The sequence below is a fragment of the Ovis aries genome, chromosome 25 (assembly GCF_016772045.2).
Source record: "Ovis aries strain OAR_USU_Benz2616 breed Rambouillet chromosome 25, ARS-UI_Ramb_v3.0, whole genome shotgun sequence".
Lineage (NCBI taxonomy): Eukaryota > Metazoa > Chordata > Mammalia > Artiodactyla > Bovidae > Ovis > Ovis aries.
The window spans coordinates 2,877,912-2,905,571 of NC_056078.1; the positions used below are offsets into that span (position 1 = coordinate 2,877,912).

The window sequence follows — 27,660 nt, forward strand, 5'->3', positions numbered from 1 at the left end:
GTGGGTCCCAGGTCAGTTGGCTGCATGTTCAGGAGCAGGATCCCTGGTAGCAGCTCTTCATGTCTTTCAGTTCTTAACAAGATATATGATGGGCAAGTATCTTCTCTGATTCCGTATGTTGTTGCTTTTTCACTCTGTCTCTTGTGTGCTCTGATGCTCAGAAGTTTTAGCTTTGAAAAAGCCCATGTTGCCTATTTTTATTTCTGTTTCTTGTGTTTATGTTTTCATATCTAGGAAGTCCTTGCCAAATGCAATGTCATGAAAATTTCCTGCTGTGTTTCCTTCTAGGAGTTTTATACCTCTATGCGTCACGTTTAGCTCTTTGATCCACTTTGACTTCATTTTTTCCATGGTGTGCATTTTTAAATAGAATATTATTCATAACTAAACTGAGCTACAGCCAGTTTGAAGAGTAGGTATGATTTTAATAAGCATAAAGAAAGAAGACAGACCTAAAGGAGAGCATTATGTATTGTCCCACTTAAGTCAATTTCAACAGCAAGCAAAATTAATTCCAAAGTTAGAAAACTGGCTTCCCTTGGCTAAGAGAGAACCGTAAGCTGAAATCAGTGCATCAGGGGGTGCCCAGACTGTTGGTAATGTTTTATTTCCTATGTGTGCTGGTTCATGACACAATGCACTTGTGAGTTCCAGTCTTTTTGGTATATAAGCTATGCTCAACTTGAAAATCCATTCAGATGATTATAAGACTATTTTCTGGTTATTCCCAAGGCTAGAGGGCATGGTGGTTGGTGCAAGATTCTGAAAGTACAGGTTGTAGATTAATATATCCTGTATTTAAACTCTTTCTGTCTCAGAAACCCTGACCAAGTGACTACCTCTCTGGACTTCACTTTCTTCATCTGTGAAATGGGTTGATTATATAGCTCCCTCAGTTGATTACATAGCCCTTAGTTACTGAGGGGGCCAAATCTTTGCTGACATCCAGCAAGAACTCAAAGAGCTGAGTAAATAATCTTGAGGTGGTGGAATGAAGACAGCACTGGCAACCCAACAAATTTCCCAGTTTGCAGTTTGAATGCCTGCAGGGACAGCACATGCATCCGTGTCACTGTCATGGCCCTTCTCAGAGCAGAGAGGCTTGTATTTCTGGAATCTCGGGTTCAACTTTCATTTTTATTTATTTATTTTAAAAAATTTTTATTGTAATAAATGTAGTTAATTTACAATATTGTGTTAGCTTCAGGTGACCACCAGCACAGTGATTCAGTTATATATATTTATGTATTTGTAGATATTATGTATTTATAAATATTATATATATATCAGATATGTATATTATTACAAGATTATTACAAGATATTGAATATAGCTATTATATTCATTATTCATATTATATTAATTACCTATTTTATATATAGCAGTGTGTATATTTTAATCCCAAACTCCTACTTTATCCCTATCCCCCTTTCTCCTTTGGTAACCATGAGTTTTTCTTATTGTTGTTGCTGTTTATTTTGGCTGTGATGCATCCTCATTGTGGCTCATGGGCTCAGTTACCCTACAGCATATGGGATCTTGGTTCCCTGACTAGGGATTGAACCCTTGTCCCCTGCATCAGAAGGCAGATTCTTAGCCACTGGACCACCAGGGAAGCCCCATGAGTTTGTTTTCTGTCTATGAGTCTATTTCTGTTTTGTACATATGTTCATTTGTATCATTTTTCAGATTCCATTTTCTTTGTTTAGTTTTGTGTTTGCCAGGTGAATTCCACAACACACGCTGTCGTGATTACTTATTTTTCTATTTGCATATTGTTTGTTCTTAAAAAGAAGGGTGTTTGCTTGAAACATTTGAAGAAATTGTTGAATATCACCCTTTTGGTTTTGTCCTGCAGGAATTAGATGTTGTTCTTTGTGTGTATGATGGCCTTTATCTTGGGTGTAAGTGTGCCAGCTGTGGGAAACTCAAGTTTGTTTCTTGAATGCAGCTCCTTGAGTTTCATTCTCCAGAACTGGATCATTTTCAGTTACAATACTGCTGAGTTGACTTGCAAATGAATTCTATTCAACTGATTCAAAAGTAAGTGCTTACGAATTAAATACTTCCTAATATTTAGGAAATCAGCCAAATGAATTTCTGATCCTCATGATCTGAGAAATAGTCAATACTGAATTGATGTGTGGTATAGTTTAAACTTTCTGGTTTGTTAACTTTAACACTTCCATTGCACTGACATTTATTAGAGGTCAAATAAGAGCTTTTGACTGTTGCAAATTTGTCAGCAAGGAAAATAACTTGATATAATGAAACTTTGCCTGTCTAAAATAGCCTGTCCAGATTTTGGTAACTTGAAATTGAACTAAGTTAAATGGCAAGAACTCATTGACTACCTGGTTCATTTCAAATACGATAAAACATTGACCGCTGGGCAGATCTAAGTTTACTACCTTTGCTTTCTTAGAAGTGGAAAATTTTTAACTAAAGCATAAGTTTCAATCAGAAAGCACTTGTATGGCAAACAGTTCACAATCATTTGCCTCTTGCTTTTCACTAAAAATTAAGGTGTGTAAGAGCTGAGGAGTCTAATGAATAATCAAAGCTAATTAAAGCTACAAAAATAATTTTTAAAAAGCATTTCAGAGTACAGTAGGAAAGTAGGATATATATATTGAGTAAAAAAAAAAAGTAGTTTTATGCAGAGTCTGGATGAGATTAAATCAAATTTGGGTAAATGGATTTTGTTATTAAAAGTGGACTGACGCAAGGCTAGATTTGATTTCTCTTTGTTAACAGAACAAGTTTACTTAAAATGCTGCTTTTGGTAACAGATTATATGAACTTCCTTGCCTTTAAGTGATCTATATTTGCTTTGAGATCTCTTCTCACTTTGCCTAAGAAATAGGTCTCAAAGCGACCTGTGATGTTGTTTGACCAGGTGTTAATAAACTTTCTGACAAACTTCCCAAACACTGAATATTAATTAAAGTTCTTTTGACCTCCAGCTAATTTGGAGATGCTTTAGAAGACTCCTGAGGCATCTCAGAAAGGAATATCTAGCCAGCATTGTTTGGCATATAGAATTACATGGAAAGCATTGTTAAAGGAGTGATAAGTCTTCTCAGATTATACAGTATGGACAAATGTTACTACTATAGATATTCTGGAATTTATATAAAGTTTCTGAAATGTACATATGTCCTTGTATAATCTATCAGCCATAATTGTCTGTGATTCTTTTGAAGATATGCAGTATGCTTTAGAAAAATAAATAAGTTAAATCCATAGAAATAACTCTCCAGTTGCAAAAACAGGTTTGCAACTGACACTGCTCTTCATGAAATATATTGTGAAATTCTTTAAACTAAGAAAAAGTATTGCCCCACTCCTTTTCCAAGAATTTTTTTTACAGTACACAATTACTAATTACTATAGATATTCCATTAAAAGTTACAGTGTAAGACACATTTTCTTCCTTTTGACTCATTTTCTTTAAATCTCACCCCATTTATTTGTGAAGCCAATGTACAATTTAGAAGTCACCTGAAGCCTTTCCCAATTTTTAGACAAAAATTTTATCTTTTAATATGCATTCTAAAGAACTTTGGGTATGAATATTTTGTTTATTTGTAGGGAAATATATATAATTATCAAACACTGGCATCATTTAAGCATTAAAATATAGCCAGTGGATACATATACTGATCAAGAAAATCACTGTCTTTATATGTACAGTCCAGCATTATATTTATTCACAATTCTGTTACTTATTCAAAAATAGACAATGCTGACAAAGAAAAATATTTGTAAGTTCTCAAATATTTAGTGGGATAATTTTAATCTTCATTTTTGGGGGTGATAATTTGGGTTTAATTGATGACGTATTGTATGATGAGGTTCAAAATTTTATTTCTGCAATGTTCAGTCACTAAATCATGTCCAACTCTTTGTGACCCCATGGACTGCAGTGCTCCAGGCTCCCCTGTCCTTCACTGTCACGGTCCAACACCAAATAATGCAAATTTTCTTCTTGATCAAGTTCAGTAGACAGTAGTTAGATCTGAGAATTGAAAGAAAAGGTGTATATGAAACACTTAAGTTCTACATGTAGAAAATACTCAAAATCAGTTAGTTTAAAAAAGGCAACTCGCTAAAAAACTATCATCTATCCCAGTAATATCAGGAACAAGCCAATGATGTCCCCTGTTTCACCAGACTGTACTTCAGTTCAGTTCAGTCGCTCACTGGTCTCCTACTCTTTGCGACCCCATGAATCGCAGCCCGCCAGGCCTCCCTGTCCATCACCAACTCCCGGAGTTCACTCAGACTCACGTCCATCGAGTCCGTGATGCCATCCAGTCATCTCATCCTCTGTCGTCCCCTTCTCCTCCTGCCCCCAATCCCTCCCAGCATCAGAGTCTTTTCCAATGAGTCAATTTTTCGCATGAGGTGGCCAAAGTACTGGAGTTTCAGCTTTAGCATCATTCCTTCCAAAGAAATCCCAGGGTTGATCTTCAGAATGGACTGGTTGGATCTCCTTGCAGTCCAAGGGACCCTCAAGAGTCTTCTCCAACACCACAGTTCAAAAGCATCAATTTTTCGGTGCTCAGCCTTCTTCACAGTCCAACTCTCACATCCTTACATGGCTACTGGAAAAACCATAGTTTTGACTAGATGGACTTTTGTTGGCAAAGTAATGTCTCTGCTTTTGAATATACTATCTAGGTTGGTCATAACTTTTCTCCAAGGAGTGTCTTTTAATTTCATGGCTGCAGTCACCATCTGCAGTGATTTTGGAGCCCCCCAAAATTAAAGTCTGACACTGTTTCCACTGTTTCCCCATCTATTTCCCATGAAGTGATGGGACCAGATGCCATGATCTTCATTTTCTGAATGTTGAGCTTTAAGCCAACTTGTTCACTCTCCTCTTTCACTTTCATCAAGAGGCTTTATAGTTCCTCTTCACTTTCTGCCATAAGGGTGGTGTCATCTGCTTATCTGAGGTTATTGATATTTCTCCCGGCAATCTTGATTCCAGCTTGTGTTTCTCCCAGTCCAGTGTTTCTCATGGTGTACTCTGCATAGAAGTTAAATAAGCAGGGTGACAAAATACAGCCTTGATGGACTCCTTTTCCTGGTTGGACCCAGTCTGTTGTTCCATGTCCAGTTCTAACTGTTGCTTCCTGACCTGCATACGGGTTTCTCAAGAGGCAGGTCAGGTGGTCTGTATTCCCATCTCTTTCAGAACTTTCCACAGTTTATTGTGATCCACACAGTCAAAGGCTTTGGCATAGTCAATAAAGCAGAAATAGATGTTTTCTGGAACTCTCTTGCTTTTTCCATGATCCAGTGGATGTTGGCAATTTGATCTCTGGTTCCTCTGCCTTTTCTAAAACCAGCTTGAATGTCAGGGAATTCACAGTTCACATATTGCTGAACCCTGGCTTGGAGAATTTTGAGCATTACTTTACTATCATGTGAGATGAATGCAATTGTGCAGTAGTTGGGCATTCTTTGGCATTGCCTTTCTTTGGGATTGGAATGAAAACTGACTTTTTCAGTCCTGTGGCCACTGCTGAGTTTTCCAAATTTGCTGGCATATTGAGTGCAGCACTTTCACAGCATCATCTTTCAGGATTTGAAATAGCTCCACTGGAATTCCATCACCTCCACTAGCTTTGTTCGTAGTGATACTTTCTAAGGCCCCCTTGACTGCACATTTCAGGATGTCTGGCTCTAGATGAGTGATCACACCATCATGATTATCCGGGTTGTGAAGGTTTTTTTGTACAGTTCTTCTGTGTATTCTTGCCACCTCTTCTTAATATCTTCTGCTTCTGTTAGGTCCATACCATTTCTGTCCTTATCGAGCCCATCTTTGCATGAAATATTCCCTTGGTATCTCTAATTTTGTTGAAGGGATCTCTAGTCTTTCCCATTCTGTTGTTTGCCTCTATTTCTTTGCATTGATCACTGAAGAAGGCTTTCTTATCTCTTCTTGCTATTCTTTGGAACTCTGCATTCAGATGCCTATATCTTTCCTTTTCTCCTTTGCTTTTCACTTCTCTTCTTTTCACAGCTATTTGTAAGGCCTCCCCAGACAGCCATTTTGCTTTTTTGCATTTCTTTTCCATGGGGATGGTCTTGATCCCTGTCTCCTGTACAATGTCATGAGCCTCATTCAGGCACTCTATCTATCAGATCTAGGCCCTTAAATCTGTTTCTCACTTCCACTGTATAATCATAAGGGATTTGATTTAGGTCTTACCTGAATGGTCTAGTAGTTTTCCCTACTTTCTTCAGTTTAAGCCTGAATTTGGTAATAAGGAGTTCATGATCTGAGCCTGTACTTAGATCTCCAGAATTCATTCATCTTGTATAACCAAATTTTATACAATGTGACCAACATCTCCCATTATGCCCACTGCAAGTTATAGACTTTCAAGACTCTGATTTGTGTAGGACTTTAGTATATTCCACATATAATTGAGGTAAGATAGTATCTTCTTTCTCTGTTGGCTTATTTCACTTGGCATAATGTCCTTCAGGTTCACTCATGCTGTCCCAGATGGAAAAATGTCCTGGTTTTAAAGCTGAATAATATATGTTCATTTATATCATATTATCCTTATCTGTTATGCTTAACACAAGGAAAAAAATAGTGAGATGATACCTCAAGTTTCTAATAAATATTTAAATTTAAAAAACTTAATTGCTAGCATCAAATTTTAGTGAGACTGGGGAGGAATTAAAATTACCATGTGTTGCTGATGGGAGTATAGAAAATATAACCAATTAGAAAAACTAATTGCCTTTTACTTATAAACTTAAAACTTTATCATTTTAGCAAAAAAAAGTAAAAGTATACATAAAAATAAAAACTCTCTGAACTTCTAATATACCCTCCCCTTCTGTATAACTCCAGTCGTCTACAGTTAGCTTCTATTACATCAAGCATTTAACAAAAATCAATGAGAGGGAAATAGAAGAAACAGGTGAGTCCCAGTATCTACACCCTCATTATTGTTATGAGATTTCTAGTGCCCAACTCCCAGGTTTTGGACTATTATGAGTACTAACTCAAATAATAGCTGTGAGGTTTCCAGTGCAACACAACCTACTTGTAAACACATAGCAAATGCTCAACAATCATTGTCCTAATGACTATATACATGTTGTTTTCCAAGTAGAGATTTACCAACATGTTACAGCCTTTATTAAACTTCTGTAAACTTTAAAGTACCAGTCAAACATGCGATCCTTCAAAATGGTTATGGTGGTCTTTAGTGAACCAATAGTAGCGTGTTGCAATAAGCTGGTTGGTGGAAGGGGCTGAAATGTGGTGCGCCTGTCTCCTCTAGGGTGGTGCTACTGAAAACAGGTCTGGGAGAAGCATAATCACAAGGAAGAAACGTGATAAAGATGCCAATTCATGGACCCCACTCCAAACCTGCAAACCGCAATATCCTTCATGCTTCCTGAAAGCTTTGTATGAATATTAAAATTTGAGAGGCAAGATTTACATACATGCTTATCACTCTAAGCTTACAATAAAGATGATCTAGTGAGTTTTAATAACCACTACCCCCTGTGACCACTTTCACAGATTCTGCCCAAGCACATTTTTTTTGATGAGGTATAATTGACCTACAAGTTGCAGTTGACCTACAATAATACTTGATTCAAGTTTTGCGGACATTGTTTCAGGTGAACAATATGACTACCATAGATTAAAAATAATTTTTAAACTACACGCTCCAGGCAATTCCAGGGTTAAGCCACAGGTAAGAAAAATGGCTCTCAGATATACCTCTGGTGTGACAGTTGAGTGCAATCTTTGGTTCAAGGTAAGCTAAGAAAGATAACCTGTGTGAGAAGGTTAGATCTTTGCAAGTCACGTTTCCAGTTGCTGTAGCAATTTTAGTGATTGACTATGGGAAAGCAAGGTATGTGAAAACAAGCAGGAGAAAATAAGTTTTTTTTTTTAAGTAGGGACTCATTTTTTCCCTGAATCTCTCAGGTGATAAAGAACAGAAGGGAATGACCTTTTCTGCACTTCATGGGCCTTCTACCTCTGAGGGAGAGGGTAGCAGATGAAGGGTCTGTGCTGACACCTTCAAAGAGGTACAGCTGTAATTTAGCTGCACAATATGGCCTGAGAAAGAAACCTAGAAATGGAGGAAGAAGAGAAATAAGTGGCACATTCTCAGGTAAATATCGTGAAGCAGGTTAGCAGATGTGTCCTCTTTTCTTGCTGAAATTTCAAGTATTTAGAACTTGCAAACATTTACTTCTTTACCACTGGTGGTTCTGCCTAATAAATTTGTCTCAATGACTTTATTTTCCCAATGATAGAAAAAGGTAGATGTTTTTCTTTAAAAAAAACTTTTTATTTTGTATTGGGGTATGGCAAATTAACAATGTTGCAATATTATTTTTACAGTAGCCTCAAGACTTCTCCATCTATGCAGCACTGATGATAAAACATCTAGGCTAAAGATGAAAAGTTTCTCCACATTGAGGAACACCCAGAGAGGTTCACAGAGTTACATGAAGAAGAGAAGAGGGAGGGGGAGTTAGAGGTGACTGGAATGAGATGAGGTGGGATCAAAAGAGGAGAGAGCGAGCTAGCCAGTAATCACTTCCTTATGTGCACTCCACAGTCTGGACCTCTCAGAGATGTTCACAGAGTTAAACAGAGAAGAGGAGAGGGAGGAAGGAGACAGAGGTGGCCAAGAGGATAAAAGAGGGAAATGAACAGGAGAGAGACAGATCCAGCCAGTGACCAGTTCCCTAAGTGTTCTCCACCGTCTGGAACACACAGAGATTCACAGAGTTCAGTAGAGAAGAGAAGAGGGAGGGAGGAGACAGAGGCAACCTGGTGGAGAAACAGGGAGAGTCCAGAGAAGGAGAGAGTGGTCAAGCCAGTAATCTCGCTCTCAAGTAAAAATGGGTACTGAAGAATGGGTTTTTAAAGGTACAAAATTGATAACAAATACCAAAAAGCAAAGATTAAAAATCTAGAGAAGAGGTTGGATTTTCAAAACTACAATATTAAAGAAAAGAAGAAGAAGAAAAACAAACAAAGTCACAAGAATTATTTAAAATCAACAACAACCACAAAAAAATATATATATGGTGTTTGCTTTAAAAATAGGGTCTTTTTTTTTTTTTTTGAAAAGTAATAGTTGAGAGAGGTGGGAGGGGGGCTCAGGATTGAGAACTCAAGTACACCTGTGGTAGATTCATGTCAATGTATGGCAAAACCAATACAGTATTGTAAAGTAAACACACACACACACACACACACACACACACACACACACACAAAACAATGCTGCAATGGTTTCAGTTCAGTTCAGTCGCTCAGTCGTGTCCGACCCTTTGCGACCCCATTGAATGCAGCACGCCAAGCTTCCCTGTCCATCACCACCTCCTGGAGCTTGCGCAGACTCATGTCCATTGAGTCGGTAATGCCATCCAACCATCTCATCCCTTGTTGTCCCCTTCTCCTCCTGCCTTCAATCTTTCTCAGCATCAGGGTCTTTTATCCAACGAATAATTGCTTCTCATCAGATGGGCAAAGTATTGGAGCCTCGGCTTCAGCATCAGTCCAGTTCAAGACTGATTTCCTTTAGGATGGACTGGTTGGATCTCCTTGCAGTCCAAGGGGCTCTCGAGAGTCTTCTCCAACACCACAGTTCAGAAGTATCAATGATTCAGTGCTCAGCTTTCTTTATGGTCCAACTCTCACATCCACGCCTGACTACTGGAAAAAGCATAGCCTTGACTAGATGGACCTTTGTTGGCAAAGTAATGTCTCTGGTTTTAATATGCTGTATAGTTTGGTCATAGCTCCTTCTTTCAAGGAGCAAGCAATAGTTTCAGGTGAACAGCAAAAGGATTCAGCCATACACATACGTATATCCATTCTCCTCCAAACTCCCCTCCTATCCAGTCTGCCGCATAACATTGATCACAGTTCCATGTGCTATACAGAACGTCATTGTTGGCTATCCATTTTAAATATAGTAGTGTGTACGTGTCCATCCCAAACACCCCAACTATCCCTTCCCCCCATCCTTTCCCTGGCAACCATAAGTTCATTCTCTCAATCTGTGAGTCTTTTCTGTTTTTTTAAGTTCATTCATATCATTTCTTGTTAGATTTTACATATAAGGGATATCATAAGATATTTCTCTTTCTCTGAGTTAACTTCCCTCTGTATGATACTCTCTAGGTCCAACCATGTTGTTGCAAATTACATTCTTTCATTCTTTTTAATGGATGAGTAATATTCCATTGTATATATATACCACATCTTCTTTACCAATTCCTTTGTCAATGGTTACTTCCACGTCTTGACTGTTGTAAACAGTGCTGCTAGGAACACCAGAGTACATGTATCCTTTTGGATCATGTTTTCTTTTCCTCTGGATATATATACAGAAGTAGAATTGCAGGGTCATATGGTAACTAAACTTTTAGGTTTTCAAGGAACCTCAATACTGTTTTCCATAGTGGCTGTATCAATTTCTATTTCCACCAACAGTGTAGGAGGGTTCCCTTCTCTGCACAACCTCTGCAGCATTTTTTGTTCGTGGATTTTTTGATGATAGCCATTCTAGCTGATATGAGGTGATATCTCATTGTAGTTTTGATTTGCACTTCTCTAATAATTAGTGATGCTGAACATCTTTTCATGTGCCTCTTGGTCACCTGTATATCTTCTTTGGATATATGTCTATTTAGCTCTTCTGCTTATTTGCTGTTTGGGCTGTTTGTTTTGATGCTGTTAAGCATCATGAGCTGTTTGTAAATTTGGGGGACTAATCCCTTGGAAGGAAAGTTATGACCAACCTAGAAAGCATATGCAAAAGCAGAGACACTACTTTGCCAACAACAGTCTGTCTAGTCAAGGCTATGGTTTTTCCAGTGGTCATGTATGGATGTGAGAGTTGGACTGTGAAGAAAGCTGAGTGCTGGAGAATTGATGCTTTTGAACTGTGGTGTTGGAGAAGACTCTTGAGAGTCCCTTGGACTGCAAGGAGATCCAACTAGTCCATCCTAAAAGAGATCAGTCCTGGGTGTTCATTGGAAGGACTGATGCTGAAGCTGAAACTCCAATACTTTGGCCACCTCATGTGAAGAGTTGCCTCATTGGAAAAGACTCTGATGCTGGGAGGATTGGAGGCAGGAGGAGAAGGGGACAACAGAGGATGAGATGGCTGGATGGCATCACCGACTCGATGGACGTGAGTTTTAATGAACTCCAGGAGTTGGTGATGGACAGGGAGGCCTGGCGTGCTGCAATTCATGGGGTAACAAAGAATCAGACACGACTGAGTGACTGAACTGAACTGAACTGAATCCCTTGTTTATCACATCATTTGCAAATATTTTCTCCCAATCTGTGGGTTGCCTTTTCCTTTGATTTATTCTTTCCTTTGCTGCGCAAAAGCTGTTGAGTTTAAATAGGTCCGTTTGGGAATGCATGTAAGAATTAAAGATTTTAAAATTTTAAAAATTAAAAAAAAAAATAAATAAAAAAAAAATAATAAAAAAAAATAAATAAATAAATAAAAAATAAAAAAATAAATAAATAAATAAATAAAAATAAAAAAAAAAAATAAATAAATAGGTCCCATTTGTGTATTGTTTTTATTTCCATTATTCTGGGAGATAGAAGAAGATATTGCTACAATTTATGTCAAAGAGTGCTCTGCCTATGTTTTCCTCTAGGAGTTTTGTAGTGTCTCATCTCACATTCATTTCTTTAATCCATTTCAAACTTATTTTTGTGTATGGTATTAAAGAATGATCTAGTTTTCCCAGCATCACTTATTGAAGAGACTATCTTTTCTCCATTGTATATTCTTGCCTCCTTGGTCAAAGATAAGGTGCCCAAAGGTGCCCATAGGTGCCTAGGTTTATCTCAGGGCTTTGTATCTTGTTCCATTGGTCTACATTTCCTTTTTTGTGCAGGTATCATACTGCCTTGATGATTGTAACTTTGCAGTAATGTCTGAAGTCAGGAAGGTTAATTCCTCTAACTGCATTCTTCTTTCTCAAGATTACTTTTGTTATTCAGGGTCTTTTGTGCTTCCATACAAATTGTGAAATTTGTTGTTCTAGTTCTGGGGAAAATACCATTGGTAGTTTGATAGTAATTGCATTGAATTTATAGATTGCTTTGGGTGGTATACTCAGTTTTCACTATACTGATTCTTCCAACCCCAAAAAATAGTATATCTCTCCATCTGTTGGTGCCATCTTTGATTTCTTTCATCAGTGTCTTACAGTTTTCTGCATACTAATCTTTTGTCTCTTTAGGTAGATTTATTCCTATGTATTTTATCCTTTTTGTTGCAGTGGTGAATGGGATTGTTTTCTTAATTTCTCTTTCTGATTTTTCCTTGTTAGTGTATAAAAGTACAAGGGATTTCTGTCCATTAATTTTATATCCTGTGACTTTACTATATTCATTGATTAGTTCTAGTAATTTTCTGATGGCATCTTTAGGGTTTTCTATGTATATCATGTCATCTGCAAACAGTGAGAGTTTTACTTCTTCTTTTCCAGTATGGATTCCTTTTATTTATTTTTCTTCTCTGATTGCTGTGGCTAGGACTTCCAAAACTGTGTTGAATAATAGTGGTGAGAGTGAGCATCCTTGTCTTATTCCTGATCTTAGAGGAAATGCTTTCAGCTTTTCATCATTGAGAATAATGCTTGTTTTGGGTTTGTTGTATATGGCCTTTGTTATGTTGAGATATATTTCTCCTATGCCTACTTTCTGGAGAGTTTTATCATAAATGGGTATTGAATTTCCTCAAAAGCTTTCTCTGCATATGGTTTTAACTTTCAATTTGTTAATACAGTGTATTCCATTGAATGATTTGCATATACTGAAGAATCCTGGCATCCCTGGGATAAAGACCACTTGATCATGATGTACGATACTTCTAATGTGCTGTTTGATTCTGTTTGCTAGAATTTTGTTGAGGATTTTTGTATCTATGTTCATCAGTGATATTGGCCTATAGTTTCTTTCTTTCTTTCTTTCTTTTTTTTTTTTTTTTTTTGTAGCACCTTTGTCTGATTTTGATATCAGTTTGATGGTGACATCATAGAATGTGTTTGGAAGTTTTCCTTCCTCTGCAATTTTCTGGAAGAATTTGAGCAGGATAGGTATTAGTTCTTCTCTAAATTTTTGGTAGAATTCAGCTGTGAGGCCATCTGGCCCTTGGTTCTTCTTTGTTGGAAGATTTTAAATATAGTTTTTAATGTGATTGGCCGATTCATATTTTCTCCTTTTTCCTGGTTCAGTTTTGGAAGGTTATACCTTTCTAAGAATTTGCCCACTTCTTCCAGATTGTCTATTTTATTGCCATATAGTTGCTTGTAGTAGTCTCTTATGATCCTTTGTAGTTCTGTGTTGCCAGTTGTAACTTCTCCCTTTTCATTTCTAATTTTATTGATCTGAATCTTCTCCCTTTTTTCCTTGATGAGTCTGGCTAATGATTTGTAAATTTTGTTTATCTTCTCAAACAACCGGCTTTTAGTTTTATTGATCTTTGCTATTGTCTCTTTCATTTCTTTTTCATTTATATGTGCTCCGATCTTTATGATTTCTTTCCTTCTACTAACTTTGGGGATTTTTGGTTCTTCTTTTTCTAGTTGCTTTAGATGTAAGGTTAGGTTGTTTATTTGATGTTTCTCTTGTTTTTGTTTTTTGTTTTTTGTTTTTTTGCGGTAGGCTCATATTGCTATAAACTTCCCTCTTAGAACTACTTTTACTACAGCCCATAGGTTTTGAGTTGTATTTTCATTATCATTTGCTTCTAGGTATTTTTTAATTTCCTCTTTGATTTCTTCAGTGACCCCTTTGTTATTCAGAAGCGTATTGCTTAGCCTCCATATGTTCATCTTTCTTATGGTTTTTCCCCTGTAATTTCTGTCTAATCTTATAGCTTTGTGGTCAGAAAAGATGCTTGAGATGATTATTTGAGTTCATCTGGTTTCATATGAGCTCATGAACTAGGATGTTCAAATCTCTCCCCTGATTTGGAAAGTTCTCAGCCACTGTTTCTTTAAGTAAGCCTTTTGTCTCTATCTTTTCCTTCTAAGATTTCATAATTCACAGAATGTTTCATTTAATTTTATCCTGTAGATCACATAGCCATTCTTCACTCTGTTTCTTTTTTCTCTCTGAGTGGATATTTTCATCTTACTGTCTTCCAACTCACGGAAAACTTCTGCCAGATCTGTTTTGGTATTGATGATACTTTTTGCATTTCTTTTTTCCTTGTAATAAGTTTAACATATAATATAATTTCAATTTAAGGTGTACAACGTGGTGTTTTGATACACTTATGTATTATATCATGATTACCATTATACCAATAGTTATTATTATTTCATTATTATGTTTTGAAAAAACTAAGATATAGTCTCTTAGCAAGTTTGATGGTTACAATATAATATGTCATCTCGGCAGTGGGTGGTCAGTGTCTCATCCTGGGATATCGGTTTGTGCAAAGAAGAAGGTGCTTATTGGTTTCCCCATCACCTCCACTTGGAGAAGAAAGTGCAAGGGGGACATCTGTCTATGTGACACAATTTTCTTTTTCATGTGATTCAGTATCTCCAAAATGAATACCTAAGGAAGACTGAAAGAAGACAAAGCAAATGGCAAGTCAAGACCAACAGAATTAGCTCCACAAACCAGGTCTACAGGTGAGAATGTGATGTAGGAACTGTGGGGACCAGTGAGACAGAGGGGTCTCCACAGCAGGGAGGGATGGGTCCAGGGTAAGCAGAGGCTTGAATCCATCCTCGAGTTTCCCTTTGAAAGCTGACTGTGATATCTGCTATGTCACTAATCACCAGTGTGTGTAAGCACCCGAGTGTCTCTAAGCCATAGAGAGCAAGCTTGGGAGCTGCCCCTAGACAGCCTCCCAGAACAGGTCTGCCTGTTTGGTTGAAAGATTCTGGCATCCTGGATGGATACCCAGGCAGATCCCTCATCTGGTACCAGGATGTAGCTTGGAGTCCGGGCTCCATCTGTGTGGGGGCAGAATAGGAGCTTGGTTTGGAGTTCCCACTGGGATGCTGGGCTTGGGCAGAGTGAGGGCAGGGCTCAGGCCAAGCGTGTTGGTGGCAGCCTGGGGAGCAACATGGGAGCTAACATCGGGTCTACTGCCTGTTGGACAAGGAGGGAGGGTAGGTCCTGGCTAAAGCACAGGCCAGGGAATTTGGCCATACTCCCTCCAGCCCCATCAGTAGAGATGGGGCTCTACTGCCCTGGCCTTTGGGTCAAATCAAGGGAAGGATAACAAGAGGACTGTGGGATCATCAGAGCCCAGGATCCTTTCACAAGTCTGAAGGAAGGAACCTCAACAACGGCAAGGAAGGGTTTAGCGTAGCTTAGTGGATCACGACCGAGAGGTGCTTGGTCTCTCTACCTCTGCACTGGGTGCACAGCCATCTCTGGGCAAGGACAAGCAACAAGGAGAGAAGCTAGAAAGAGACCCATATCCTCTTCAGGTCCACACGGAGGAAGAGGCTCATTCTACTCACAGAGAACCACTGAGAGGAAGAAAACAGGGTATCTATGGGAAATTGGGCTCATGGCAGGAACAAAAACAACAGACTCATGAATGGAGAAGCCTGGTAGACCTGGGAGTGGGCTGATGGCTCTGAGATGAGGGAAGGGGCAGTCTTGGCAAAGCTCACAGCGCTTCAGTTCCTTCCCTTGAAAACCCTGAATAAGACTGGGTCCCAATCATTACTGTCCCTCTTAGGGATGGCACCTTGAGGCACATCCACTTAACCTGGTTTGTTCTGCAGCCAAGAAATGCTAATATGAGACTTCCCTGGTGGCAGAGTGGATAGGAGTCTGCCTGCCAATGCAGAGGACTTGGGTTTGATCCCTGATTTGGGAAGATTCCACATGCAGTGGAGTAACTAAGCGTGTGTGCAACCACTCAGGCTCTAGGGCCTGTGGTCCCTAACTACTGAAGCTTTCATGCCTAGAGGCCATCTCCACAACAAGAGAGGCCACTGTCCCTCACCACAACAAAGAGTAGCCCCCTCTCACTGCAACTACAGAGAGCCCATGTGCAGCAACAGAGACCCAGTGTAACCAAAAATAAATAAATTAAAAATTGAAACAAAACAAAAAAAGAAATGCCTATGTGGAAGCCTTGGGACCCAAATCCACAAGGTCTGAGGGAGAAAGCAACAGCATTGGAGAAGCTGACCAAAAGAATCGAGCAACACTCTTCAGTTCAACTCAGTTCAGTTCAGTCACTCAGTCGTGTCTGACTCTTTGCTATCCCATGAATCGCAGCACGCCACGCCTCTCTGTCCATCACCATCTCCCGTAGTTCACTCAAACTCACTTCCATCGAGTCGGTGATGCCATCCAACCATCTCATCCTCTGTTGTCCCCTTCTCTTCCTGCCTTCAATCTTTCCCAGCATCAGAGTCTTTTCAAATGAGTCAGTTCTTTGCAGCAGGTAGCCAAAGTATTGGAGTTTCAGCTTCACCATCAGTCCCTCCAATGAACACCCAGGACTGATCTCCTTTAGGATGGACTGGTTGGATCTCCTCGCAATCCAAGGGTCTCTCGAGAGTCTTCTCCAACAACACAGTTCAAAAGCATCAATTCTTCAGCACTCATCTTTCTTTATAGTCCAACTCTCACATCCATACATGACTACTGGGAAAACTGTAACCTTGACTAGATGGACACTTGTTGACAAAGTAATGTCTCTGCTTTTTAGTATGCTGTCTAGGTTTGTCATAACTTTTCTTCCAAGGAGCAAGCTTCTTTTAATTTCATGGCTGCAGTCACCATCTGCAGTGATTTTGGAGCCCCCCAAAATAAAAATCCACCACTGTTTCCACTGTTCCTCCATCTATTTGCCGTGAAGTGATGGGACTGTATGCCATGATCTTCGTTTTCTGAATGTTGAGCTTTAAGCCAACTTTTTCACTCTCCTCTTTCACTTTCATCATAGGGCTCTTTAGTTCTTTTTCACTTTCTGCCATAAGGGTGGTGTCATTTGCATATCTGAGGTCTCTTGCTTTAGATCTAGCCTGAAAATGGTGCAGCTTTCCCCTGAATATTGCTAGGTGCTGGAAACTCCAAAGGCACCACCAGGGCAGTAACTAGTCCTCTCCAGAGCAGAAATTGGGGTATGCAGTTCATCTCATGCAGACCTCTCAGCCTCCACAAGTTTATCATGGAAGAAGTCTGTGTGCTGCATATATCTCTTTTTGCTGCTCAGAAACTGCAGGTAAATATGCTATGGATCAACTTTAAAACTGGGGCCTATCGTTGTGTCCTCTTTATGCCCTAGCCCTGCAATTAGCCATAGTTCTGAAGATCCCTGGTACCTTTTAGTGAAGAAATTATTTACCGAGAAAGATGTGGGTCTTTGGCTTGCTACTGGGGTGTCATGGCTTTTAGGCTCTTTTGGCAGACACAGCCACATCAGTGCACTTGCACATATATTTGAAGGTTTCCATGTGTGCCAAATCTTAAATTCCAATCCAACATCACGGGACTAATGCTAGCCTTCCACCTTCTAGTACATGTATCTTCCTCCACTGATTTGGAGAAAACTGGCTTCCATTACTGACAATACATTTATATAATTCTTCAGTCTTCAAGAGAAACAAAGTAATTTCACAACTACAAGTCCATAACACCTTTAAAAACAAACCTACTAATGAAAGTAACAATGTATTTGCTTACAACTATTTTTTTTGTTATTAGCCTGAGGATGTATGGTCAAAATACTGAGTGCAAAAGTTGCTTGGAGAGCTGGCTTCACCCTCAGCGAGGTTTATTATCTATTTGAAATATATCTAGACTCACTCTGTTTCTGTATTCATTCCACATTGGGTCTTAATGTTTTTCTCTCACTTTTTTTTTTGAGTTGTGAAATATCAACATGATTATAAATATCAAAAAAACACATAAAGTCATACTCAGAGAAATTCTACTTGTTATTCTTCTGACCCATTCTCATCCTCCCCTTCTTTCAACTCTGGTCCCAACCACCCACATAGGTAACCAATCTCATTAGATTCTAGTTTACCCTTCCAATTTTTCTTTTTTGCTAAAATACACAGATTCATATATACATTTTAATTTTACCTCCTTTATTAAACAACAGTAACATACTAAAAATGTTCTCTTGTTTTTACAGCTTTGCTTAGGTATATTTTTGTATCATAAAATTCACCCTCTGCAGGTGTAGGATCTGGTAAGTTTTAGTAAAAGTATGTAACGTGCAACCATCACCACCATCCAATTTTAGAACACTTCTGCGCCCCTAATCAAACCCTGCTCCCACCACTCTATGAGATATTCTCAGTTCAGTTCAGTTCAGTCGCTCAGTCGTGTCCGACTCTTTGTGACCCCATGAATCGCAGCACACCAGGCCTCCCTGTCCATAACCAACTCCCGGAGTTCACCCAAACTCATGTCCATCGAGTCTGTGATGCCATCCAGCCATCTCATCCTCTGTCGTCCCCTTCTCCTCCTGCCCCCAATCCCCCCCAGCATCAGAGTTTTTTCCAATGAGTCAACTCTTCACATGAGGTGGCGAAGTATTGGAGTTTCAGCTTTAGCATCAGTCCTTCCAGAGAACACCCAGGACTGATCTCCTTTAGACTGGACTGGTTCTTCTGCCCTCTAATTGTCATTTTTATATCTTAGAAGTTATCATTTGTCACTTCATAGTCATTCCCCTCGTTTTTTGTAGTTGTGTAGTATACTCCATTGACTGTATTTACCAGTGGTCACTCAACCAGTCCACACCAAGTTTTGGAATTAGGTTACTTCCAGAAATTTGCAACTACAAATAATTCTGGAGTGAATAATCTTGTGCAGGAGTATTTTCATACTTTTAAGGTATATCTTCAGGGTTAATTCTTATTAGTGGAATCTTTGGTCAAAATGAAAACACACAGGTAGTTGTGATAAATATTGCCAAGTTTTCCCTCCAAACAGTTGTACCTACTTGCATTCCCAACAGTAATGTACATGAATGGCCAATAGGCTGAGTTATCAAGCTTAGTCAATTCTGCCAAATGACAGGTGAAACATGTTATCTCAGAGTCATTTTAATTTGCTTTTCTCTAATTAGGACTGACACTGAACATGTTTTCATATGTTTAAAAGCCATTTGTTTATCTTACAGGTGAATTATCTTTTCATTTCTTCTGCCTATTTTTCTATTTGGTTTCCTTCTCCTCCAATTTCAATAGTGCTTTATATATTAAGGATGTACGCTCAGTCCCTTCAGTCATGTCCGACTCTTTGCGACCCTGTGGACTGTAGCTCACCAGGGTCCTCTGTCCATGGGATTTTCCAGGCAAGAACACTGGAGTGGGTCGCCATTTCCTCCTCCGGGGGATCTTCCTGACCCAGGGATCGAACCCAGGTCTCCTGCATTGCAGACAGATTCTTTATTGATGAGCCACTGGGAAAGCCCATATATTAAAGATGTTAATCCTTTATTTCTGATGTATTTTGCAAATGTTTTCTCCCACTTTGTCATTTGTGTTTTGATTATGCTTAAGGTGGGGTCTTTTGTGGCTCTGTTTGTTTGCCATGCCAACAGTGTTCATGTTAAAGTAATTAGTTTCATGTAATCAAATGTATCAATCTTTTCTTTTACCACATCCGGATTTTGAGCCACAATTAGAAAACTTCCTCACACCTATGTTGCTGGAAAATTCACCCATGTTTTCCTCTAGTATTTTTATGATGTCATTTTTTTTATAGTTAGGTCTCAGATTCGTTTGGAGTTTATTCTTGTGCAGGGGAAGATGTACATCTAACTTTATCTTTTTCAAATTTCATCTTTTTTCAAAGTGTTATTCCAACACAATATGTTAAAAAGTTTATCTCTGCTCCCATGATATGAGATGCCACCTTTCTTGTTGTTTAGTTGCTAAGTCGTGTCCACCTCTTTGCAACCCCATGGACTGTAGCTTGCCAGGCCTCTCTGTCCATGGGATTTCCCAGGCAAGAATACTGGAATGGGTGGCCATTTATCATACACTAAATTCCACATGTAATTGGCTCTGCTTCCAGACTTTGCAGTCATTCCATTGCTATTTTGCTTCTTCATGCACCAATAACACACTAGTATAATTATAGAGGGTTTATCCTTCATTTTAAAGTCTGGTAGAGCTGTTTCCCCTTGTAACTTTTATTTCTCATGATTTTAATGGTTATTTTATGTCTGATTTTTCATATGGACTGACATATCACTTGTCTCACTCCATAAAAAAGCTTATTTGTATTTTCACTGGGATCATGTTAAAGTCATAGATTAACTTTGGAGAAACTGGCTTTTTTTATGATGTTAACCCATCCAAGATCAAGGGATGTCTTTCTATTTGCTTGAAACTACTTCTGTGTCTTGCAGAAGTGTTTTAAAGTTTTCTTCAGGTAGGATTTGCCTGTTTCTTGCTAAGTTTATTTCTAAGTATTTTATCTTCTTTGTTGCTGTTGTTCCCTCTAACTGGTTTTTATTTATGTAGAAGAAAGCTATTGATTTCTGTACATCAAGTTTTTACCCTGCTATCTTAAAATTTCTTTTCTTGTTTGATTTACTATTATCATTGATTTTCTATGGTGTTCCTATTTTATTATCATATCATGTGCAAATTGAGATGGTTTTGATTCTCTTTCTCTATAACTTATGCTTCTAATTGATTTCTCTAATTGCTGATACCTCTAGTACAACTGTGGAGCAGTAATGAAGATAGTGGTCATCTTGCCTTTGTGGAAATGCCTCTAGTGTTTTCCCATCACCTAAGATGCTGACTTTAGGATTCAAGCATACAAAATATTTTATCATAAGGAGAAGTAACCATTCACTCTTGTTTTCTTAACTGATATACCAGGCATGGGTGTTGATTTCTATGAAAGGTCTTTCAGAATCTGTGGAGATACTTACATGATTTTTTCCTTAAGTGTATTGTTATACCAGTGGATTTCCTCATGTTGAACTAAGCTTGCATTTCTGGAAAAAATATCATTTGTTTAAGGTGCATTGGTTTTTTAACATTGCGTCTGATTCAGTTTATGAATAATCTGTTTAGTACTTTTGCATCAATATTTATAAGTGATATTGTTCTATAATTTCATTTTTGTACTTACTTTGTCAGGTTGAGGAATCAATGTTATACTTGCTTTCAAAAAACAATTAATATGTTTGCCTTTATTTTCAATGCTCTGAAACGATTAATAAAGACTAGAGGACAGCTAAAAATAAATATTTAAAATTGGGACCTAATGGCAAAGCAGTCAATCAAACCAGTCAATCCTAAAGGAAGTCAGTCCTGAATATTCATTGGAAGAACTGATGCTGAAGCTGAAGCTCCAGTATTTTGGCCACCTGATGTGAAGAACTGACTCACTGGAAAAGGCGCTGATGCTGGGAAAGATTGAAGGCAGGAGAAGAAGGGGCAATAGAGGATAAGATGGTTGGATGGCATCACCGACTCTATGGACATGAGTTTGAGCAAGCTCCAGAAGTTGGTGATGGACAGGGAGGCCTGGCGTGCTGTAAAGTCCATGGGGTCACAAAGAGTCGGACACGAGTGAGCAACTGAACTGAACTGAACTGAATGGCAGAAGAAGCATTTTCCCCACTTGAAAGGTAGAGAGTTGGGACCGCAAAGCCTCCTGGAAATCACTGTTCTTGCCTGCATTCTCTTCAGTACAGGAATGCCTCTGCGAATACAAGTGACGTTTCTCCAAAGAAACAGGGTACTTCCAACTCCTTGTTAAGAGCTCATCCCACAGAACTCTGTATCTAAACATTACAAGAAGCCTCAAAGTAAGGTGCAGATTTTCCAGACAACAAAGTTATTCATAAAGTAGTTTCCCAGAAGCCTTACTCAGTCTCACGCAGTAACTCTAGTATTCCTTTCAGGAATCCTAGGACTCTTGTATCTGCAATGTTTTCCCTGAAAGAACACTGTGCACCTAAGTATTTTTCTTAGCCCCGGAGCAGCATCAAGTCCCAGAGGTTATTGGGATCAACACTTTGTGAGTGGAGAGAAGGGCAAAGCATTTTTTCTTCCTTGGATTCTTAGATTTCCAAAGCTTCCAAACAGTCCCAGGACCACACGTCCAGCTGCGGTCTGTTGTACTTTTCATGTGCAATGCCATTTTGCCTCAGTGATTAAAGCCGAACTGCACCAGGAAAAAAAAAAAAAAAAAAAAGAACTTCTGTGCTTACAATTCATTCTGGGAGCTCACACCTGATGCCTATCTGTCTCAAGCAGAAAACAGATTTTAGATGCAGCCTGGAAACAGCACAGAATTTCCCTGAACATTCCTAGGCCTTTGGAAGATCTGAAGGCAGCTTGGCCTAACCAGGGCAGTAACTAGGACATGCAGTTCACCACATGCAGACCTCCCTGCCTCCACAAGTTTATTCATGGCAGGGTTCTGTGTGTCCCAGATGTCACTTTTCGCTGGTCAGAAACTGCAGGTAGATATGCTGTGTGTCAACTTTGAAATTGTGGTCTGATGACAAAGACACAATTTTCCGCACTTGAAAGCTGGAGAGCTGTGGTTTTAAAGCTTCCTGGAAATCACTATTATTGCGGTCTTCTCTTCAGTGCTGGAATGCCTCTGGGAGAACAAGTGAGTTTTCTCCTAAGAAACCGAGTGTTTGCAATTCCTTGCTAGGAGCTCATCCCACAGCACTCTCCAGCTAAAGGGCAAACTGAACATGACCAGTAGCCTCAAAAAAAAAAAAATACGGAGAAGGCAAGGGCACCCCACTCCAGTACTCTTGCCTGGAAAATCCCAGGGACGGAGGAGCCTGGTAGGCTGCAGTCCATGGGGTCGCTAAGAGTGAGCACAACTGAGCAGCTTCACTTTCACTTTTCACTTCCATGCATTGGAGAAGGAAATGGCAAGCCACTCCAGTGTTCTTGCCTGGAGAATCCCAGGGACGGGGAGCCTGCTGGGCTGTCATCTATGGGGTCACACAGGGTCAAGCACGACTGAAGCGGCTTAGCAGCAGCAGCCTCAAAATAAGGTCTGGTTTCTATCATCAAAAAAGTTATTTATTCAACAGTTTCCAAGAAGCCTTTCTCAATCTATTGCAATAACTGTAGTATGCCTTTCAAGATGTTTAGGACTTTCACATCTGCACCATTTTCCCTGGAAGAACTCTGAGCACTGAAAGTCTCTTCTGTTGGCTCCCGAGCAGTATCGAGTGTGAAAGGTCATTGAGATCAACTCTTTGTGTGCGAACTGAAGAGCAAAGCACTTCTTTCTTCCTTGGATAGCTAGATTAGCAAAGTTCTCAAACAACCTCAAGAACACAGCTCTAGCAGCTCTTATGTGCAATGCTGGTCTGCCTCAGTGAGTAAACCTGAGCTACACTGAAAAAATACCTTGTGTCTAAAACTCATTCTGGGAACTCCTATCTGATGCTAATTTATCTCACACAGAAACAAATTAGATCCAGCTTGAAAATAGTGCTGATTTTCCCTGAACATTCCTATATATGTTATTAGTCCTTCAGTCATATCCAACTCTTTGCAAATCCATGGACTATAGCTCACCAGGCTCCACTATCCACGGGATTTCCCAGACAAGATTACTGGAGTGGGTTGCCACTTCTTCCTCCAGGGGATCTTCCCAACTCAGGGATTGAACCTGAGTCTCTTGCATGACAGGCAAATTCTTTACCATCTGAGCCACCAGGGAGGCCCATTTCTAGGCCTTACCAGGGCAGGAACTATGGTCTGAAGTTCATTCCACTGCATTTCCTAGATAAAGGGTAAACTATCTATACATGAACACTCGTCTCAAATTAAGGTCCAGTTTTCCCCTTCAAAGAAGTTAGGTGAATAGCAGTTTCCATGAAGCCTTACTGAATCTAGTGCAGTACTTCTTGTATGCCTTTCAGGACTCCTAAGACTCTCAGATCTGCACTGTTTTTCCTAGAACACCGTATACACAAAGTCTCTTCTATGCCTCTTGAGAATCATTAAGTGGCAATGGAGCAAATAAATGTGACTCATCCAAGTATGCTGTCAGAATGGTTGTGCCCAGTGTTCTCTCAGTGATGGAAGTCAACCCATGTGGATGGCACGCTTAGGGTTTCTGCCAGGGCCTTTGGACCTCAGTCTTCTCTAGGTTACTTTTATTCTTTCTTGGAGAAAGTGACCTCTCTGAGAATGAAGTAATGGCCTCGTGTGCATGAACCCAAATGCCAGGAAGCCATTTCCTTCTTCAGGGAATATTCCCACCCCAGAGATCGAAATATGTCTCTTTCATCTCCTGCATTGGCAGGCGGATTCTCTACCACTAGCACCACCTTGGAAACCTCAGAAGAATCAAATTATTTTGCATTCCATGCTATCAGCACCAAGCACGTCAGTCTTCTGTCTGGGAAGTGATGTTATCACCTGAGTTGATACAGGTAAGGTTTTTTTCCCTAGATTTGAACACCGAACAGTCTTCATTACTATGTGATACTGAGTTTAGGGAATTATGATCCTTGTGGTCAGAAGTGACAGACTTGCAGATGACCTGGGTAAAGGACAATGCTGCTCCTGTTACACGTGTGCATGCATGCACGCTAAGTCACTTCAATTGTGTCCAACTCTGCAATCCTATGAACTGTAGCCTACCAGGCTCCCCTGTCCATGGCATTCTCCAGGCAAGAATACTGGGGTGAGTTGCCATGCCCTCCTCCAAGGGATCTTCCCAACCAAGGGATCGAACCCATGTCTCCTATGTCTCCTGAATTCAGTTCAGTTCATGTCAGTCACTCAGTTGTGTCTGACTCTTTGCAACCCCATGATTTGCAGCACATCAGGCTTTCCTGTCCATCACCAACACCTAGAGCTTGCTCAAACTCATGTCCATCGAGTCAGTGATGCCATCAAACCATATCATCCCCTGCCATCCCCTTCTCCTCCTGCCTTCAGTCTTTCCCAGCATCAGGATCTTTTCCAGTGAGTCAAATCTTCACATCAGGTGGCCAAAGTAGGAGCTTCAGCTTTAGTATCGGTCCTTCCAATGAATATTCGGGACTGATTTCCTTTATGATTGTCTGGTTTGATCTCCTTGCAGTCCAAGGGACTCTCAAGAGTCTTCTCCAACACCGCAGTTCAAAAGCATGAATTCTTTGGCACTCAGCTTTCTTTATGTTCCAACTCTCACATCCATACATGACTACTGGAAAAACTATAGTTTTGACTAGACAGACCTTTGTCAGCAAAGTAATGTCTCTGCTTTTTAATATGCTCTCTAGGTTTGTCATAGCTTTTCTTGAAGCATGCATTGGTATGCAGGTTTTGTTACCATTAGTGCCGCCTGGGAAGCCCAACTACATGTGTAGCCAGTGGTTTCTTGCCCTGGGAAAAAAATTTCCCAGGTCCCTATATTTTAACAGAGTGGAAGCCAGCCTGGAAGGGTAGGCCACTATTCTGTTGTCTAAGCACTGTGTCATACTGCTCTTTGGAGAGTTTCATTAAGGCTGTGTTAAGTTTTGTGTTCTTTCAGGCAAGCTGGAGGGAATCCCTTTTATGCCACAGGAAAGGGCTACTTTCTAGTCTGACAGTGTACATGTTGCTGGCAAGTTAGATTAACAAGCTATAACACACTTAACTCCTTCCAAGTAAGAAACCCGTGCCAATAACTTGGTGCACCTCCTAAATTATATGACAGACATGCAAACCATCCCTGTCTAATGTTCCAGGGCAAGCTCACGCACAAGCCTTAATGTTCCTCCACAGAGTAGGAGAGAAAGCATTTAAAGAAGCAGAAAAGATCTTGGTGAACTCTTGAGTGAAGAAATGTATGTCTCACAAGCCATATGTCAGAATAGTTGCACCCAGTGAGCTGTTGGAGCATGGAAGTGAACTGGGGTGCCTGACACCAGAAGGATTTCTTTCACTACCTTGGGATCACCGTGCTTCTCTAGGCTACTTGGTGTACAGCTTAGAGACAGGTACCTGACCAGGAACTTAGGAAGGGCTGTTTGCATCTGATTATCACAAGCAGTTTCTCAGAAGAACCAAAGTTTCTGTTTCCAAAGCCACCAGTATCCTTGGTTTCCATCAGTGTTCTAACTGAGATGGGACATAATCCCCTCTGTAGGATACGGGTAAGGATTTTGTGCCTCAACCTGAAAATAGAACATTCAACATTTTGACATAATGATGAGCTCAAAGAAAAGTGCTCAGTGCACCAGCCCCAAGCATCCTGTATCCTGCATCGAACCTAGACTGGTGATTCATTTCTTATATGATATTATACATGTTTCAGTGCTGACCCAGAGGGATGGTATGGGGAGGGAGGTGGGAGGGGGGTTCAGGATTGGGAACACGTGTACACCCGTGGTGGATTCATGTTGAAGTATGGCAAAACCAATACAATACTGTAAAGTAAAAATAAATAAATAAATAAATACTTTTTTTAAAAAAAGAAAAGTGCTCAGTGTGATTGGAACATAAAGCTTTTAAAATGGACAGCTTAAATAAAGATGTTTTTGCTCTGGGGCCTGTGACAGCTGCTTTCTGCATTTGAAAAGAACTATGCAGAAGCCAATCCGAATGGGTGATGCTCTGTAAGCTATTGTTTGAGAGATGTGTCATAGGGGTCTTTTGCAAGGTTCCTGAAGGCTGTGCTAAGCTCATCCATCCAGTAAAAGTGGAATTCTTTCAGGCCACAGGATGGGGTTAGTTTCCCTTTGGATAAAATACTTGTTACTGGGAAGTGACATGAAGGACCTCTGTCACACTGGGTTCCTTCACAATAGAGAACCTGAAAATAATTAACTATCTGAAGACCTGTCCTGGCAGTTTTTTTCCTGGTCACAGAATGCCTCATTTCTGCTCTCCACCCTGAACTACTTTCAGGGGGTGTTGGAGGTCAGCAGCTGCAGCAGCACATGATTTAATCCTTTTAGAGGCAGATGGCAAGCACCCATGGCAAGTGGCAATTTGTGGTTGACAAGGGGATTCCCAGCTTATTCTCATAATGGAGGAATATTAAGGAGAAGGCACTCAAATCTGAACATCATCCTACGGGATCCTCACGTTAGATTCACCATCTGGAGAGCTTCAAAATACTAAAGCTAGGCCTTTATCCCAGATGGATTTTAATTTTTATCCTTGAAATTTTTGCTCATACACCTAAATATAAAGAATAGTAACCGATCCCCATGTGCCTTCCACCGGTGCCTCTCAAACCCTGCCCCATGGTGATCCTGGGAGGGCTTCCAATCCTATTAGTGCTCCTTCTTTGTAAAATCACTGCCCTGAGATGGTTGATGCCAGCGCCTGTGTCTTACAATTTCAGGAATCACCAGCAATTCCTCCACCTACTTTTCCCACTACCTCCCATTATTAATTCTTCAAAGCACAACTCAGTGCACAAACCCTGGCTTCCATGTAGCCTCAATCACTCTACTCAAACATCCTCTATGGGACAATGATTTTGTAAACGTATCTGTGGCTTGAGATGACAAGGAAAAGTGTGAGGTCATAATTAAGCATTTTCTACATCAAAGACATGTTTCTTATTGGGGAGAACATCAAGGAATTCTGGACATTTAGTGGTAAGAATAGAATAACATGAAGAGCTCTACCTCCTCCAAGAGCTGGTAACTAAGACAGCCTCTGTCC

At 39.9% G+C, this 27,660-nt stretch overlaps 1 long non-coding RNA gene across 1 annotated transcript in view; it reads right to left on the reverse strand.

The window, feature by feature from the left end:
• Positions 1 to 3,853: 3,853 nt before the first annotated feature.
• Positions 3,854 to 27,660, reverse strand: part of LOC132658664 (uncharacterized) — a 54,853-nt gene continuing 31,046 nt past the window's right edge. The window contains exon 3 of the long non-coding RNA XR_009598588.1: positions 3,854 to 4,021. This is a non-coding gene — a long non-coding RNA (uncharacterized LOC132658664). The remainder of the gene's footprint in view (positions 4,022 to 27,660) is intronic.